General features: G+C 37.2%; 1 pseudogene; it reads right to left on the bottom strand.

The window, feature by feature from the left end:
• Nucleotides 1-17,402, bottom strand: part of LOC107643633 — a 38,793-nt pseudogene that overhangs the window by 14,190 nt on the left and 7,201 nt on the right.

Raw genomic sequence — 17,402 nt, 5'->3', positions numbered from 1 at the left:
CGTTCAGCGCCAGGATGCTCCTATTCTGGGCGTTCAGCGCCAGAACTATGCTCTGTTCTGGCGTTTGAACGCCAGACAGATGCTCCTCCAGGGTGTGATTTTCCTTCTGCTGTTTTTTTATTCTGTTTTTGAATTTTTTTTGTTTATTTTGTGACTCCACATGATCATGAACCTAAGAAAACATGAAAAACAATAAAAATAAGAATTATATAAACATTGGGTTGCCTCCCAACAAGCGCTTCTTTAATGTCAATAGCTTGACAGTGGGCTCTCATGGAGCCTCACAGATCTGCAGAGCATTGTTGAAACTCTCCAACACCAAACTTAGAGTTTGGATATGGGAGTTCAATACCAAACTTAGAGTTTGGTTGTGGCCTCCCAACACCAAACTTAGAGTTTGACTGTGGGGTCTCTGGTTGACTCTGCTTTGAGAGAAGCTTTTCAAGCTTCCTCTCCATGGTTGCAGAGGGAGATCCTTGAGTTTTGAATACAAGGGAGTTCTCATTCCATTGAAGGACTATTTCACCTCTGTCAACATCAATCACAGCTCTTGCTGTGGCCAGGAAAGGTCTTCCTAGGATGATGGATTCATCCTCTTCCTTTCCAGTATCCAGGACTATGAAATCAGCAGGGATGTAAAGGCCCTCAACCTTTACTAACACGTCCTCTACTTGTCCATAAGCCTGTCTTCTTGAGCTGTCGTTCAGAGTTCTCTGTCTGTTGCTGAGTTGATGATGGAAAGGGTTTGCTATTGCTAAACCTGTTTCTTCCACCATTATTAAAGCCTTGTTGGGGCTTTTGATCCTTCCATGAGAAATTTGAATGATTTCTCCATGATGAGTTATAGGTTACAAGCGTCAGTTGGAGCAACCCGTCCACCTGCACATCTCAGCATGCACCGAGGACGGTGCAATCTTTAAGTGTGGGGAGGTCGATACCGATCTCCATGGGTTAGTTATTTCCTGACTCAACACCAAAATTTTTATTTTATTTGTTTGTTCATTGTTGCATTTGCATGTTTGATTGCATATTTGTTTGAACTTTTTGCATATTTTACCACCTGGTTAAAGTAATATTTTCTTTTTCAAGAAACCTTTTAGAAAATTTCACTAATTTGAATAAAATTTAATGTTACACTTGTTTGAAGAGATATTATACTGGAACATGGTTAGAGCTCGAACACACAAAACCTGTGAGATTTTTGAGCCTATTTGAATTGGTTGCATTTTATCAACCAAAAATTTTGTTTTAGTGTGTATTTTCCTCTCTAAAATTGTGATCTTTGTCTTGCTTAATTCTATATTTCCATAATTTGATGTATACATGCACTTATATGATTGAGGCCTTTGTTTCACTAAGCTTACATACCCATATGGCCTTACCTTTCATTATCCTTTTCAAACCAATTTGAGCCTATTTTACCCTTTTTATTCTTTATTTTAGCTCATCATTAACTCTAAGCGAAAAACAATAATGTTCTTAATTTGAATCCTTGGTAAGCTTAGACTAGTGAGATGCTTATGAATTAAGTGTGAGGAAAAGTGAGTTTGGAAATATTTGGTTTAAGAATTGGGTGTTATATATCTTTATGAAAATGTGAAAGAAATGTTTAGGACATGTTCATGCATTCAATAGTTTAATCATATGCATTGAGAAAAATAAGAAAAATAAAAATTATGTATAAAATAAAAAAAAGAGAAAAAAGAGCAAATAAGAAAAAGGGGACAAAATGTCCCAAAGTAAATGTTGAAAACAATGCATATGAATTGTACTTGAAATTAGAATGCTATACTTCTTTGGACTTATAATTACTAATATTAATCCTCTCTTATCACCATTAGATGCCTTGATATGTGTGTTAAGTGTTTTCAGATATTATAAGGCAGGAATGGCTTGGAGGATAGAAAGGAAGCATGCAAAAGTGGAAGGAATACAAGAAGTTGAAGAAATTGCTAAGCTGTCCAGCCTGACCTCTTCGCACTCAAACGGCTATAACTTTAGCTACAGAGGTCAAAACGACGCGGTTCCAGTTGCGTTGGAAAGCTAACGTCTGGAGCTTCAATTTGATATATAATATGCTATAGTTCCCCTGACGCTAAGCGATGCGATCGCGTGATCCATGTGGCCGCATCGCAGTGACGGAAATCCAGCGTGGCAAAATTCGAAACCAGCGAATTCTGGACTGTTTTTGACCCAGTTTGCGGCCCAGAAAACACAGATTAGAGGCTATAAAGTGGGGGAATACATCCATTCATAATTATGCTTCCATAATTTACTTTTCATATAGTTTTTAGAGGGAGAGGTTCTCTCCTCTCTCTCTCTTAGGATTAGGATTTAGGATTTCTCTTAGTTTTAGGAGTGACTCTCAATCCCAGGTTCTTTATTTTTATTTATTTTTTCAATTTAATTTATGAACTCTTCCATGTTACATTTGATGTCTTTATTAGAGTTAATTGAGGTATTTCACACTTATGATTGCTTTCTTTAATTTATTAAAATTCCCGATTTATCTAAATTATTTTCAATCAAGTAGAATTTCCCCCCTTTTGGCTTTGGTTAAATAATTGGTGACTCTTGAGTTATCAAACTCATTGTTGATTGAGAATTGGAATTATTCTAGAATTAATTCATCCACTTAACTTACCTTCATAGTTAGAGGTTAATAAAGTGGGAGAAAAATCCAATTCTCATTACAATTGATAAGGATAACTGGGATAGGACCTCCAGTCTTTATACCTTGCGAAGAGTTTATTTTATTATTACTATTTTATTTTATTCTTTTTATGCAACATACTGCTTCCTTACTTCCAAAACCCCCAATTTACAATCTTCATAACCAATAATAAGAACATACCTCCCTGCAATTCCTTGAGAAGACGACCCGAGGTTTGAATACTCGGTTATCAATTTCAAAGGGGTTTGTTACTTGTGACAACCAAAACATTTGTACAAAGGGATTTTTGTTGGTTTAGAGACTATATCTACAACGCGACTGTTTTTATGACATTCTTTACTAGCAAAAATCTCAACGTCAGCTTTCGATCTTCATCCAATTGGGTAGTTATCTTGGAAAAGAAGCTATTCATACTTGGATCTCTTCTGAACCTTGAAAGAGGAATGAAGAGATCATGCTAGAAATGCTTTCTCATGCTGGACCAAATTGGGTTTCGTGCTATCAAAAATATACATTCATACAACAAACATAATTGAAGAAATGCACAACCAAGTATGATGCATGTCTAGCCTTAATATAGGTAATGAGCTCATTTGTCGGTTTCTACCCGCTCCTGACGCAACCCGAAGCAACTGAAATGGGTATGGTTTTCCAGTCAGCATAGGTACAGTTCTCACTAACCGACGTATGCGTCATATCCTCTTTAAGCAGACTCTGCCTTACAGGTGGCGGCATTTCAGCCGTGTATGAAGTCATATACTCTGTAAGCAATCCTTACATTACAGGTGCGGCATTCTAGTCATGTATAAATTAATATCCTCTGTAAGTGATCCCAGGTTATCAGTTGTAGGTATAGCTCTCAATAGCTGTGTAGCACTGGAAAACGTTCTGTGGTCGTACCACTATTTATCTGACTGCCTCAATGCAGCAGATGAACAAAGAAATAACTCTGGAGGTGCCTTAATGCAACAAATGTACACAAAACAAATATTTCTTTGTTGTATTACTCGTCTCTTTTATCTCTTTACTCTACTCTGATTTCTCTGCTTAACGTATGTATTTAAAGCTTATGTAAATTTCGGTATGAATAGTTATCCTGTCCCAAGTATATGTTCATTAAGTCTATACTGAAACAGTTTAACTTTTCATATTATACCTAATCCTAGTCGCAACTCAAGTAATGACTAAGTTGCCCTAGTTCGTTCACTAGTCTCTGTCTGTTTTTATGTGATTAAAATTTTACAGACTTTTTCTTTGGTTTTTATCTTTTCTTTAATTTTCTATCTTTTCTTTATCTTTGCCTCACTAACATGTTATTACCACTCCCTAAGTGTTTTATGAAGGTAATTATGAGATTCTGCACTTAAAGTTGTCTTTCTAAAGCTTTTACAGAAAACTACCTTTTTCGCATTATTTTATTATTTTTATTAAAATATTATTTTTAATTAAATATTATTATTTAATATTTTATTATTATTTATTATTTTATTAATATATTTTCGAAAATTACCTTCCTTTAACCTTTTACTTTATAAATTCACTTTTTACCACCCGTAACTTTTAATATTTCTACTTTAACCACCCTAACTTTCAGAAATCACAAAATAACCCCTCAAACACCAAAATATTTACCTCCTTGCCCTTTCTAAGATCTAAAAGGTGTTTTTCAATGTTCTTCACCACACTCAAAGTGTTCTCCGTGTTCTTCATATATTCTTCAGATTCTTTTTCTGTTTTTACCCGTTTTTCAATCTTTTCAGCAATCGATTTTTACCAAAATTCATAATAAATTTCCAGCCACTAAAACCCAATCTTTTCCTCATGATTTCAACACAAATTGAACCTCAATTTAAGCTCTAGGGTTTCAGTTTCCAGCAGCCACAAGAACACACATTCATAGCTTGAATTTCATCAAATTTCATCAAATTTTCACCAAAATTTCAACAAGAATTACTTATACAAACAATCAATTTCAAGCACAGCCAAACCATATTATAATCACACAACTCAAACACAATCAATCAAGATTAAATTCATCAAACCCTACCTTGATTTGCTGCTCCGAATCCGGTTACTCTTTGAAGTGTTCTTAAAGCACTTTTTCCTCCTAAAACACATCAAGAACAACTTTAAAACTATAAACCCTCAACTAAACGAAATTCAGAAGCATGTTAGGAAGGTTATCCTCACCTTAAACGTGCAGGAAATCAAATATCTTTGGCCCACAAGTCAAGCTAAGCAAGAGATCTAAGGAAGAACATCAGGAAAACACTTGTTTAAGCATGTTTCCTTGAAAACCAAATTGAAGACGGAGGGAGACAGCCATATCACCTTATTTTCATCCTTGATAAGTTACATGGTTATGTAGAGGAAGAAGAGAGGATCATTATGGTGAAATCGGAGTTTTGATTTGAGTTTTAGTTCAGAAGAAATCAAGCTTTGAAGATTAAGTGTTCATGAAAGTTTCTCTCTTTTGTCTCTTGTTATTTTCGGCCAAAATGATGAAATGAGACATCCTTGGAGGTCATGGAGGTGTAAGGTGAGTTTTGATTGGTTGGCTTGGAGGTGGGTTAAAATAATATTAAAATATCTCAGGTGTATAACTACTAAAACTAGATGTATCGGAACACTCGTAAAAACATCTCTAAAAATTATTTTATGAGCTACTAGCATAAATGACACTAGTAACATATTTATTATGAGATTAGAACATGTATGATGAGGCCTTAGCATTGCTAAAGTCATCAGAGAGTGCTGGTGCTAAGCTGCACCAGTAAACCGTAAACCTGGTTAAACTGATTTTCTATTTTTAACTAAAACAGACCATGTGACCTTATAATATCATTCAATCATCTTTTAATACTAATATAATACTAATATTATACTATTATCTCTCTTCTATCATGAATCGAGTCCGGTTCGTCAAACTGAGACTATTTACGAAAACTAGAATCAAAACTCCTAACCGATACGGTTCAAAAACTAGGTTCTTCGTGACTGCATTATCGAGCTTGCCTCAAAAAAGGTTCCAGCTTAAGGATGACATAATGACAATGATGATTGAGATGCATGATGATATATCAGAGGTGTTCCCTTTACTGATCTTCTGGACACATCCGTACTTTCAAAAAAGATCTTACGTACTAGGAACGAACTGCTCTGATACCAAATTGTAACGACCCAATTTTCAATATATCTGGATCATACCGGAAACTGAGCGCTACCAATTTGTCTTCCTAAATATTATCTATTATTTATCATATGAGCCTTATTTGTTGTTAAAAGCGTAGTTAATTTACGAGGTATATATATTTTTTTAAAATGTTTGGATTAATAGACAAAATCATTCATAATCAACTCACAACTGATAACAGATAAAACAGTTATAAGCAACCACATATAAATACATCACAAGCAGCTAACAATATTTAGTGATCCAGCCTTTATTAGAGTATAGACCTTTAGTTAGAAAACCCCTAGATATAGCTAGATAATAACTATATACATATATATACATACAACATCCCAAGTCCTGACCTGTTCAAGAGGTCCCTAAGCTGGCACCTAGGCTAGCCTAGACTCTATACTCACCTAGTCCCTCTAAACTACTAAAGCGAGGGAAAGTACGTTCTAGGTCTTCAAAACTCAAGTCAGGTGGAACGTCATCAAAAGGTAGAACATAATCTGCTACTCCTCTGCACGATCAGACATTGCCATAGGACGTCTCTCTGGTACCTCATCAAGTAGCCACACAGCAGGAGTCTCGTACACAGGATTTAGGTTAAAGTTCACGTACAAACGGGGTGAAGACATTGGCTGGTCTCACAGTATATACATATAAACAGAGAACGATATTCACCCTAGACTCAGAAGACTATCTAGAGCGAAATCCTCTTTGCAGAACCATCATCAACGAACTACGGTAAGGTACTCTCACTTCCATCTGAAGGGGGAAAGGAGAGAGAAGGGGTAAGAACTGGGGAGTTCTTAGTAGGGCCGGGGTTATTAGTTACGTTCATTAATTCTATGTTGTTTAGCATACTAATAGCAGAATACAGAGAAGCAGTAAATAGAAAACACAGATAAATAGAGAAGATAGAGAAAACAGATAGCAGAAAATAAACAGAAGAATACAAGAAAATAACACAAACACAAAGAATAGAATACACACAAGGAAAACATACATTCATACAACAAACATAATGGACGAAATGCACAACCAAGTATGATGCATGTCTAGCCTTAATGCAGGTAATGAGCTCATTTGTCAGTTTCTACCTGCTCCCGACGTAACCCGAAGCAACTGAAATGGGTATGGTTTTCCAGTCAGCATAGGTACAGTTCTTACTAACCGACGTATGCGTCATATCCTCTGTAAGCAGACTCTGCCTTACAGGTGGCGGCATTCCAGCCGTGTATGAAGTCATATACTCTGTAAGCAATCCTTGCGTTACAGGTGCGGCATTCTCAATAGCTGTGTAGCACTGGAAAACGTTCTGTGGTCGTACCACTATTTATCTGACTGCCTCAATGCAGTAGATGAACAAACAAATAACTATGGAGTTGCCTTAATGCAACAAATGTACACAAAACAAATATCTCTTTGTTGTATTACTCATCTCTTTTGTCTCTTTACTCTACTCTGATTTCTCTGCTTAACGTATGTATTTAAAGCTTATGTAAATTTCAGTATGAATAGTTATCCTGTCCCAAGTATAGGTTCATTAAGTCTATACTGAAACAGTTTAACTTTTCATATTATACCTAATCCTAGTCGCAACTCAAGTACTAACTAAGTTGCCCTAGTTCGTTCACTAGTCTCTGTCTATTTTTTGTCATTAAAATTTTACAGACTTTTTCTTTGGTTTTTATCTTTTCTTTAAATTTTTATCTTTTCTTTATCTTTGCCTCACTAACATGTTATTACCACTCCTTAAGTGTTTTATGAAGGTAATTATGAGATTCTGCATTTAAAGTTGTCTTTCTAAAGCTTTTACAGAAAACTGCCTTTTTCGTATTATTTTATTATTTTTATTAAAATATTATTTTTAATTAAATATTATTATTTAATATTTTATTATTATTTATTATTTTATTAATATATTTTCGAAAATTACCTTCCTTTAACCTTTTACTTTATAAATTCACTTTTTACCACCCGTAACTTTTAATATTTCTACTTTAACCACCCTAACTTTCAGAAATTACAAAATAACCCCTCAAACGCCAAAATATTTACTTCCTTGCCCTTTTTAAGATCTAAAAGGTGTTCTTCAATGTTCTTCACCACACTCAAAGTGTTCTCCGTGTTCTTCATATATTCTTCAGATTCTTTTTCTGTTTTTACCCGTTTTTCAATCTTTTCAGCAATCGATTTTTACCAAAATTCATAATAAATTTCCAGCCACTAAAACCCAATCTTTTCCTCATGATTTCAACACAAATTGAACCTCAATTTAAGCTCTAGGGTTTCGTTTTCCAGCAGCCACAAGAACACACATTCATAGCTTGAATTTCATCAAATTTCATCAAATTTTCACCAAAATTTCAACAAGAATTACTCATACAAACAATCAATTTCAAGCACAGCCAAACCATATTATAATCACACAACTCAAACACAATCAATCAAGATTAAATTCGTCAAACCCTACCTTGATTTGCTGCTCCAAATCCGGTTACTCTTTGAAGTGTTCTTAAGGCACTTTTTCCTCCTAAAACACATCAAGAACAACTTTAAAACTCTAAACCATCATCTAAAAAAACTTCAGCAGCGTCTTAGGAAGGTTATCCTCACCTTAAATGTGCAAGAAATCAAAGATCTTTGGCCCACAAATCAAGCTAAGCAAGAGATCTAAGGAAGAACATCAAGAAAATACTTGTTTAAGCATGTTTCCTTGAAACCCGAATTGAAGAGGGAGGGAGACAGCCATCTCACCTTATTTCCATCCTCGATATGTTACATGGTTATGTAGAGGAAGAAGAGAGGATCATTTTGGTGAAATCGGAGTTTTGATTTGAGTTTTATTTCAGAAGAAATCAAGCTTTGAAGATTAAGTGTTCATGAAAGTTTCTCTCTTTTGTCTCTTGTTATTTTCGGCCAAAATGATGAAATGAGACAGTCTTGGAGGTCTTGGGGGTGTAAGGTGAGTTGTGATTGGTTGTCTTGGAGGTGGGTTAAAATAATATTAAAATATCTCAGGTGTATAACTACTAAAACTAGATATATCGGAACACTCGTAAAAACATCTCTAAAAATTATTTTCTGAGCTACTAGCATAAATGACATAGTAACATATTTATTATGAGAATATAACATGTATGATGAGGCCTTAGCATTGCTAAAGTCATCAGAGAGTGCTGGTGCTAAGCTGCACCAGTAAACCATAAACCTGGTTAAACCGATTTCCTTTTCTAACTAAAACAGACCAGGTAACCTTATAATATCATTCAATCATCTTCTAATACTAATATAATACTAATATTATACTACTATCTCTCTTCTATCATGAATCGAGTCCAGTTCATCAAACTGAGACTATTTACGAAAACTAGAATCAAAACTCCTAACCGATACGGTTCAAAAACTAGGTTCTTCGTGACTGCATTATCGAGCTTGTCTCAGAAAAGGTTCTAGCTTAAGGATGACATAATGACAATGAGGATTGGGATGCTTGATGATATATTAGAGGTGTTCCCTTTACTGATCTTCCGGAGAAATCCGTACTTTCAGAAAAGATCTCATGTACTCGAAAATCAGGGTTGTTACATTTCCAGTAGGGAGTATAGACCTCCTTGCTATCTCATACCACCATTTGGCCTCAGGTATGAGATCTGTTCTGTTCAAGTGGCTTGGAGCTCCCTCTGAATCCCTTTCCCAGTCTCTGCCTTCAAAGCATAACCCATGTAATATCTCGTCAGGGTCATTCTCACCCTGCAACCTTTCCTCAAAGCTACGCTCTCCATAGGTTATTACTCTCAACTGTAGGGCCCTCATGACTGATGGTGGACTGAAATCTACCTCAACACCTCTGACATAGCTCTTATAAGGGGGTTTGTCCTGGCTTGCCTTCACAGTATTTGCGTAGAATTCTCTTATCATGACTGCACTGATGTCTGTTAAAGGTTCACACAAAAGTTCCCACCTCCTTTCCTTGGTAATTTGTCTCATGATGGGATACTCTCCCTCCCTTAGCCAAAAACTCATCTCTGGAATAACATGCTTTGACTCCATGAGCCTATGATACCTTGCTTTATGAAACTGAGATTTAAATTTCTTTTGGTCATAGGTTGAGGGTTCAGCCACCACTTGCTCCTTGCCTTTCCTTCTTCTAAAGCTTGAAGAAGCCATGATATTGAAAAGAAAGGAAAAAAAACAAGGGTGCACTTTGGTTGAGGTGAGGTACGGGTGAGGAAGGGTTGTTGGAACGTGTTTGGAAGGGGAGAAGAATGAAACAAAGACTTATAAGTGGAGAGATCTTGTATGAGTAGGAAAAGGATATGTGAGCTAGGAGGTATCACCACCTATTTATAATCAAAACATGAATCATAAAGATGTAACCACAAGTGGGGAGAGTTCAACTAAACAAGAATAAAGGGTGTAGATTGAGTGAAGCATTGTAGGGAGCTTATAGTATGGACGGCTTGCATGCATAGTTGAAGGTTGACAAGGATTGCTCCCCCATTGGATGCATGTACTTCGGCCTTCAAGGTTTCAAAGCATGCAGATTTTGTTTCCCAAGAGAGCACGCTTCTCTAAGCACATGTGACTCTCATTGTTACCTTGTCATGACCGTGCTTGCTTCCTTGTTTTGTCTTCTTCTAAATCTTCTTTGTCCTACAAAATTAAGACAAAGCCTTATTTAAATCATGGTACGGTAGTGGGGTAATGAGTAATAAAGAAAGATAATTCTACATGTTCCTTATTTAAATGACCAATCATGCTCCTTAGATTTTGAACAAAGATTTGGTAGACACCAAACTTGTTCTTTGTTAAGGGATCCATGTAAAACTCAGTGAGTATCTACCACAATTGGCTCATTCATTATAAAGAACATTTTATTTCTTACTATGATACCATAAGCTAAAAAAAATTGAAGCAATATATGATCCATCTGTTCATAAATTTAAGTCTATGAATAAAAGTGATTTTTCTAAAATTCTCTGCATATGTAAACACCAAACTTAATGTTTGGCTATACACTCCATCAAAATGACTAAGTATACATCCTAAGGCAGCTTGAGAAGCTATTTTGGAGTGCCGTCAGGCACAATAAACTTAGAAATCGAGCATATGCTTCAAGACAATGCATGCAATTATCATATATACTCATGAGAATTCAAATTCATGCTAGAAGGACCATTGATTATTGAAGTTAAAAACCAAAGCAAGAATATTAAATCATGGGTTGCCTCCCATGGAGCGCTTTTTTATTGTCACTAGCTTGACATTGGACCCTCATTAGGGTGGTTGATGATTGTGATGTCTCAGTTTGTCTCCTCTCACAATGTGCTTCCTCCCAGTGTCTTGATGTTCAATCTCTGCATGCTCCAGTGAGAGTATCCTGTTGATAGTGTAGTAATCATCAGATTTTTTATTTGTCCCTAACTGCTGGTAAATTAACTACACTTTACCTCCCTTTGAAAATCCTTCAGTTGGGATCTTTTTCTTTTTCCACCCTTTTGGACCCTTTTTCTTGTTTTTCTTCCCTTTTTTTGGTGATTCTTTTCCTTTGACAATGAGCTGTGTTTTGAAATCTGTCTTCTTAGTAGCTAACACTTCACCTCCTTCTTGCTTTCTCTCATCATTCTTTAGAGTCTCATTCTCCTTTTGTCCTGCTTTGCTGCTTGTCTGTTGTTCTGGAAGGGAATCAATGAGTGTCTTTTTGGTTTCTTCCTTCCACTGCAAGTCTACTTTGTCAACCTCCATGCATTTTTCTTTTTCCTTATTATGATGTGCTTTTGGAAAGACATTCAGGGTAATGCTTTCATCATGCACCCTTAGAGTTAGCTCTCCTTGTTCAACATCTATAATGGCTCTTGCTGTGGCTAGGAATGGTCTTCCCAAGATAATAGATTCACTCCCTTCTTCTCCTAGATCCAGGATCACAAAGTCTGCAGGGAATATGAACTTATCCACCTTGACCAAAAGGTTTTCAATTACTCCTTTGGGAAACACCAATGATTTGTCCACGAGCTCTAGTGACATTTGTGTGGGCTTTACTTCCTCTATGCATAGCTTTCTCATCATAGAATAAGGGATTAGATTAATACTGGCCCCTAAGTCACACAGTGCCCTTTTTATGGTTATATTGCCAATAGTACAAGGTAAGAAGAATGATGAGCGGATAATTTATACGCTTTTTGGCATTGTTTTTAGTATGTTTTTAGTAGGATCTAGTTACTTTTAGGGATGTTTTCATTAGTTTTTATGTTAAAGGACCTTCACTTATGTATTTTCAACGGTAGAGTTTCTGCACTCCATAGATTAAGGTGTGGAGCTCTGCTGTTCCTCAAAGATTAATGCAAAGTACTACTGTTTTCTATTCAGTTCTTCTGTGCACTTGCTGGTTAGTTGTATCGAAGTTGTGACAATTATGAATTAAAATCAAAGCACCAAGCTTTGGAGGCATTACCAGGGATTGTTCGAGCCTGGACATCACAATTTCGTGCACCAAGTTTTTGGCGCTGTTGCCGGGGATTGTTTGAGTCTTCGGTAAGCTTTTGGTCCGGTCACATCAGTGCCAGATTCCCTTTTGATCCGGCAACAGCACCAAGTTTTTGGCGCCGTTGCCGGGGATTGTTTGAGTTTGGACAACTGACGGCTCATCTTATTGCTCAGATTAGGTAATTTTCTTTTCGTTTTATTTTCAAAAATTTTTCAAAAATATTTCTAAAATTTTCTCATCTGTTTTCGAAAAAAATAAAAATGTTTTCAAAAATAAATTATTCTGTGGTTTCAAAATTTTTAAGAATGAATTCTAGTGTTTCATGAAATATGTTGAATCTTATCTGGCTGTAAAGCCATACCCAAACTACTTTGGGATTGGTATTCAACTAATCACTCCAGCCCATGTAATTATATGTTGCAGCCTGGCTGGCTGTAAAGCCATGTCTAAATTCATTTGGACTGAGGCAGCAATTTGTTATCAAAAGCAAGTTAGTTGGAGTTAATCCACCTGCTACTGTTTCTGATCACCTGCTGAAGCTTGGCTGGCCATTGGCCATGTCTAGTGTTTTGGACTGGAGCTTTCATTGAAAGCTTGGTTGGCTAGTGAGCCATGTCTAATTCCTGGACTGAAGCTTTAGACTAACATGGCAAGATTCCTGGAATTCATATTAAAGTAGAACTCGAAATGGCGCGATTCTAATTGCGTTGGAAAGTAGACATCCAGGGCTTTCCAGCAATATATAATAGTCCATACTTTGGCCAAGAATTGATGACGTAAACTGGCGTTCAACGCCAGCCTTCTGCCCAAATCTGGCGTCCAGCGCCAGAAAAGGATCCAAAACCAGAGTTGAACGCCCAAACTGGCACAGAACTTGGCGTTCAACTCCACAAATGGCCTCTGCACGTGTAACACTCAAGCCCAAGCCCAAGCACACACCAAGTGGGCCCCGGAAGTGGATTTATGCATCAATTACTTACTCATGTAAACCCTAGTAACTAGTTTATTATAAATATGACCTCTTACTATTGTATTAGGCATCCTGGATTGTATTTTGATCCTGTGATCTCGTTTAGGGGGCTGGCCATCTCGGCCAGGCCTAGACCTTCACTTATGTATTTTCAACGGTAGAGTTTCTGCACTCCATAGATTAAGGTGTGGAGCTCTGCTGTTCCTCAAAGATTAATGCAAGGTACTACTGTTTTCTATTCAATTCTTCTTATTTCTCTTCTAAGATATCCATTCGCACCCAAGAACGTGTATCGAAGTTGTGACAATTATGAATTAAGATCAAAGCACCAAGCTTTGGAGGCATTACCAGGGATTGTTCGAGCCTGGACATCACAATTTCGTGCACCAAAGAAGCCCCTAGGATCTTTGAGTTTTGGTGGGAGACCTCTTTAAATTACAGCACTACACTCTTGTGTAAGCATAATGGTTTCTTTCTCATGCCAGCTTCTCTTCTTATTGATAAGTTCTTTCAGAAATTTAGCATATAGAGGCATCTGCTCTAATGCTTCGGCCAGGGGGATGTTGATTTCCAACTTCTTGAAGACTTCAAGGAATTTGGGGAAGTGTTGATCCTTGGTCTCCTTGTTGAACCTTTGAGGGTATGGCAAGGGAGGTGTGAGAGCCTTCTCCACTTGCTTCTGTCCTTGAGATGGTTCTTCCATTACTTGCTTCCCTTTACTTAGATTTTTTGGCTGGTCATCCTTTTCATTAAGCTTCTCTTGAGCTTGCTTGCTTAGTACATCTTCTTCCTTATTGTTGGCTTTATCATGCTTGCTGCTAGCTCTGTCATTGTCCATAGGCTTTTTGTTATCTTCTTTGTCTTTCACCAAGGTTCTTCCACTCCTCAGTTGGATGGCTTTGTAATCCTCTTTAGGATTTGGAATGGTATCACTTGGGAGTGAGCTTGTTGGCCTTTTGATCACCGCTTGTTTGGACAGTTGTCCAATCTGCCTCTCTAAGTTTCTTATTAAAGCTTCCTGATTCTTGCTTGTTATCTCTTGGTGCTTCATCATCTTTTTCATCAATATCTCCAAATTGGAGATCCTTTAAGTGTCTTGTGATGTTTGTGGCTGGTTGTGAGATGTTGAAGGTAAATGATAGGTGTTTTAGTTAGTGGTTGGGTTATTGGGTGGATAGTAGCTGGAATTTGGGTAGTTGTTTTGGGGTTTTCTGTATGGATTGGGGTTAGTGTTTTGCTGGTTGTTATTGCTTGTGTTTCTTGAGTTTTTTTGGTTTGAATTTCTTTGCCATGGTTGCTGGTTTTGATTGTGGTTATCTCCCCATCTGAGATTTGGATGGTTCTTCTAGGATGAATTGTAGGTGTCACCATAAACTTTATTTTGGCCTGAGCCTTGGTTGTGCACATATTGAATTTGTTCCTACTGCTGATCTTCTTGGTTTTCTTTATTTTGCCCCCATGTGGGTGATGGTTGGCTTGTATTCACTGCTGTAACTTGGAGGCTATCAATTCTCTTAGCCATCTACTCAGATTGTTGCTGGATTTACTGTTGCATTACCTTGTTTTGAGCTAGGATGGTGTCCACACCTTCCAACTCCAAGACTCCTTTCCTTTGGGCTGGTTGGTGTTGCCTTTGATGAGAAAAGAAGTATTGATTATTTGCCACCATATCAATGAGGTTTTGGGCTTCCTCTGCTGTCTTCATCAGTTGTAGCTTTCAGAGTCAATCCTTCATAGAAGTTCTGAAGGATGTCCCATTCATTGAACATTTCAGGGGAACATTTTCTAATTAGAGCCTTGTATCTCTCCCAAGCCTCATAGAGAGATTCTGCATCCATCTGTGTGAATGTTTGCACCTCAGTCTTGAGCCTAATGATCCTTTGAGGGGGGTAGAACTTGGCTAAGAATTTATTCACTAGATCCTCCCAGCTAGTGATGCTTCCTTAGGGGAAGGTTTCAAGCTATTGAGCAGCCTTGTCCCTCAATGAAAATGGGAACAATAGTAATTTATATGTTTCTGGATGCACACCATTGGATTTCACTGTATCACAGATCCTCAAGAAGGTAGATAAATGCTGGTTTGGATCTTCTATTGGACTTCCTCCATAGGAGCAGTTGTTTTGTACCAATGTGATGAGCTGGGGCTTCAATTCAAAGTTGTTTGCATTGACATTTGGGGTAAGAATGCTACTCCCACAATGCCTTGGATTAGCAAATGTATATGAAGCTAAGACTCTCCTTTGTGGTTGACCATTGTTGTTGGCCACTCCCACTGGTGGATTTGTTGGATTCTCCTCCATTTCCTGGTATTCTTCTTCAAAATTTTCTCCACCAATGACTCCTTTTCCTCTGGTTTCCCTTCTCAGTCTTCGAAGAGTCCTTTTGTCACGATCACCAGAGGTGGAGACCTCTCTCCTAGCTTCTGTCATACAACCAGAACAACAAGAAACACAAGAGCACTCTGTAGCTTGAGTGCAGTGAGAGTTAGTAGAGTTAGTGTGTTAGTTAAAAATAAAGAAAATAAACAAAAACAAAGAAAAAGTGCTTAATCTAGACCACCATCTTACTTAATGATTGTCAATCTAGATCAATCCCCGGCAACGGCGCCAAAAACTTGATGTGTGGAAAACGATCCAACACAAAATTCACCGGCAAGTGTACCGGGTCGCATCAAGTAGTAATTACTCACATGAGTGAGGTCGATCCCACAGGGATTGAAGGATTGAGCAATTTTAGTTAGATGGTTGATTTAGTTAAGCAAACAGTTGATGAGTTGAGTGAATTGTGATAAACAGAAGCTAAATTGCATGAAAATAGAAGGAAGAGGGGAAATTGACAGAGAAATAAAGTGCAGAAGATTAAATTGCATGAAACTTAAATTGCAAGAAAGTAAAAGAGCTGAATCTTAAAGAGCAAGTAATGTAAATGACTGATGCTTAGAGTGCAATAAATGTAAATTGCTTAAATAGTAAAGTTATGTGGGAGCTGGGATTTAGAATTCAACAGGTAAATGTAAAATGCAATCAATCAGAGAAGGAGGAGATGAAATAAATTATAGAAGATCTAAACAGAATAGCAAAATTGCTTGAAGAACAAAACAGAAAGTAAATTCAGCTCAATTGTAAAAGCTAGGAAAGAAATTCAAGATCTCAGGGAATCAATGAGACTAGAAAGTAGATCTAGATCTCAATTCCTTCCTTGATCAAACAGAAAACAAATTGCAGAAGAATTGTAAATGAAAGCAGTAAAGGAAACTCAGATTTAATCCTCAATTCTCTTAATTATGTAGAAGAAGAACAAAAATGGATTTCAGATCAAGATTTGAAACAGAATTTCTTCAATCTCAATCCAAAATTGCAAAACAGAAAGCAAAAAATGCAGAAGTAAGAAAAGGAGGAAGAGAACTCAAATCTCAATCCCAATTTTCCCAATTCAAAGCTAAAATGTAAAAGTGAGCTAAAAAATAAAACTAAAAATAAAAGAAGGTTCAAAAGTGAGAGTCCAAAGTCCTCCACAAATCAAAATAACTCCTATTTATACACTTTCTAATTTTTGATCTTCAGACTTTGGAGTGGGCTTTTCAAATTTGGTGAAGAATTGAATTTAATTAATTTTGGACCAAGGCCCCTCAGGGAAGCGCTCAGTTGAATGAGCAAACGTAGCACTACATAGTTTGTTTCTTGGGCTCGTGCCTTCATAGCGCTAAGTTAACTAAACTAACGCAGCGCCTTTGCTTTGTATGTGAGGTTCCCAATTCGAACAATGGTGAATGCATTTTGTGCCCAATTTCCTTGCAAGTATAGCGCTCAGTGAACTAACACAACGCAGCGCCCTTTGCTTTGAGTGGAAGCTCCCCCTTCGATTCCCAGTGAAGCCACTTTGGTGCACCTTTTGGCCAATTTCCTTTATGAAGTAATGGCGCTCAGTGAAGTAAAGTAACTGAGTGCCCAATGCCTTTGCTCCCTTGCTTGGTGTAGCGCTTCTCTTGGTTCATCATGTGCCTAGTTCGATTCTTTGTGAAGCCATTTTGGCCAATTTCCTTGCAAGCCTTGTAGCACTCCTTCGTTCCTAGCACAAGGTTCGAACCTTT

The sequence above is a fragment of the Arachis ipaensis genome, chromosome B05 (genome assembly GCF_000816755.2).
Source record: "Arachis ipaensis cultivar K30076 chromosome B05, Araip1.1, whole genome shotgun sequence".
NCBI classification, from domain to species: domain Eukaryota; kingdom Viridiplantae; phylum Streptophyta; class Magnoliopsida; order Fabales; family Fabaceae; genus Arachis; species Arachis ipaensis.
This window is presented reverse-complemented; position numbering and strand designations above follow the sequence as displayed.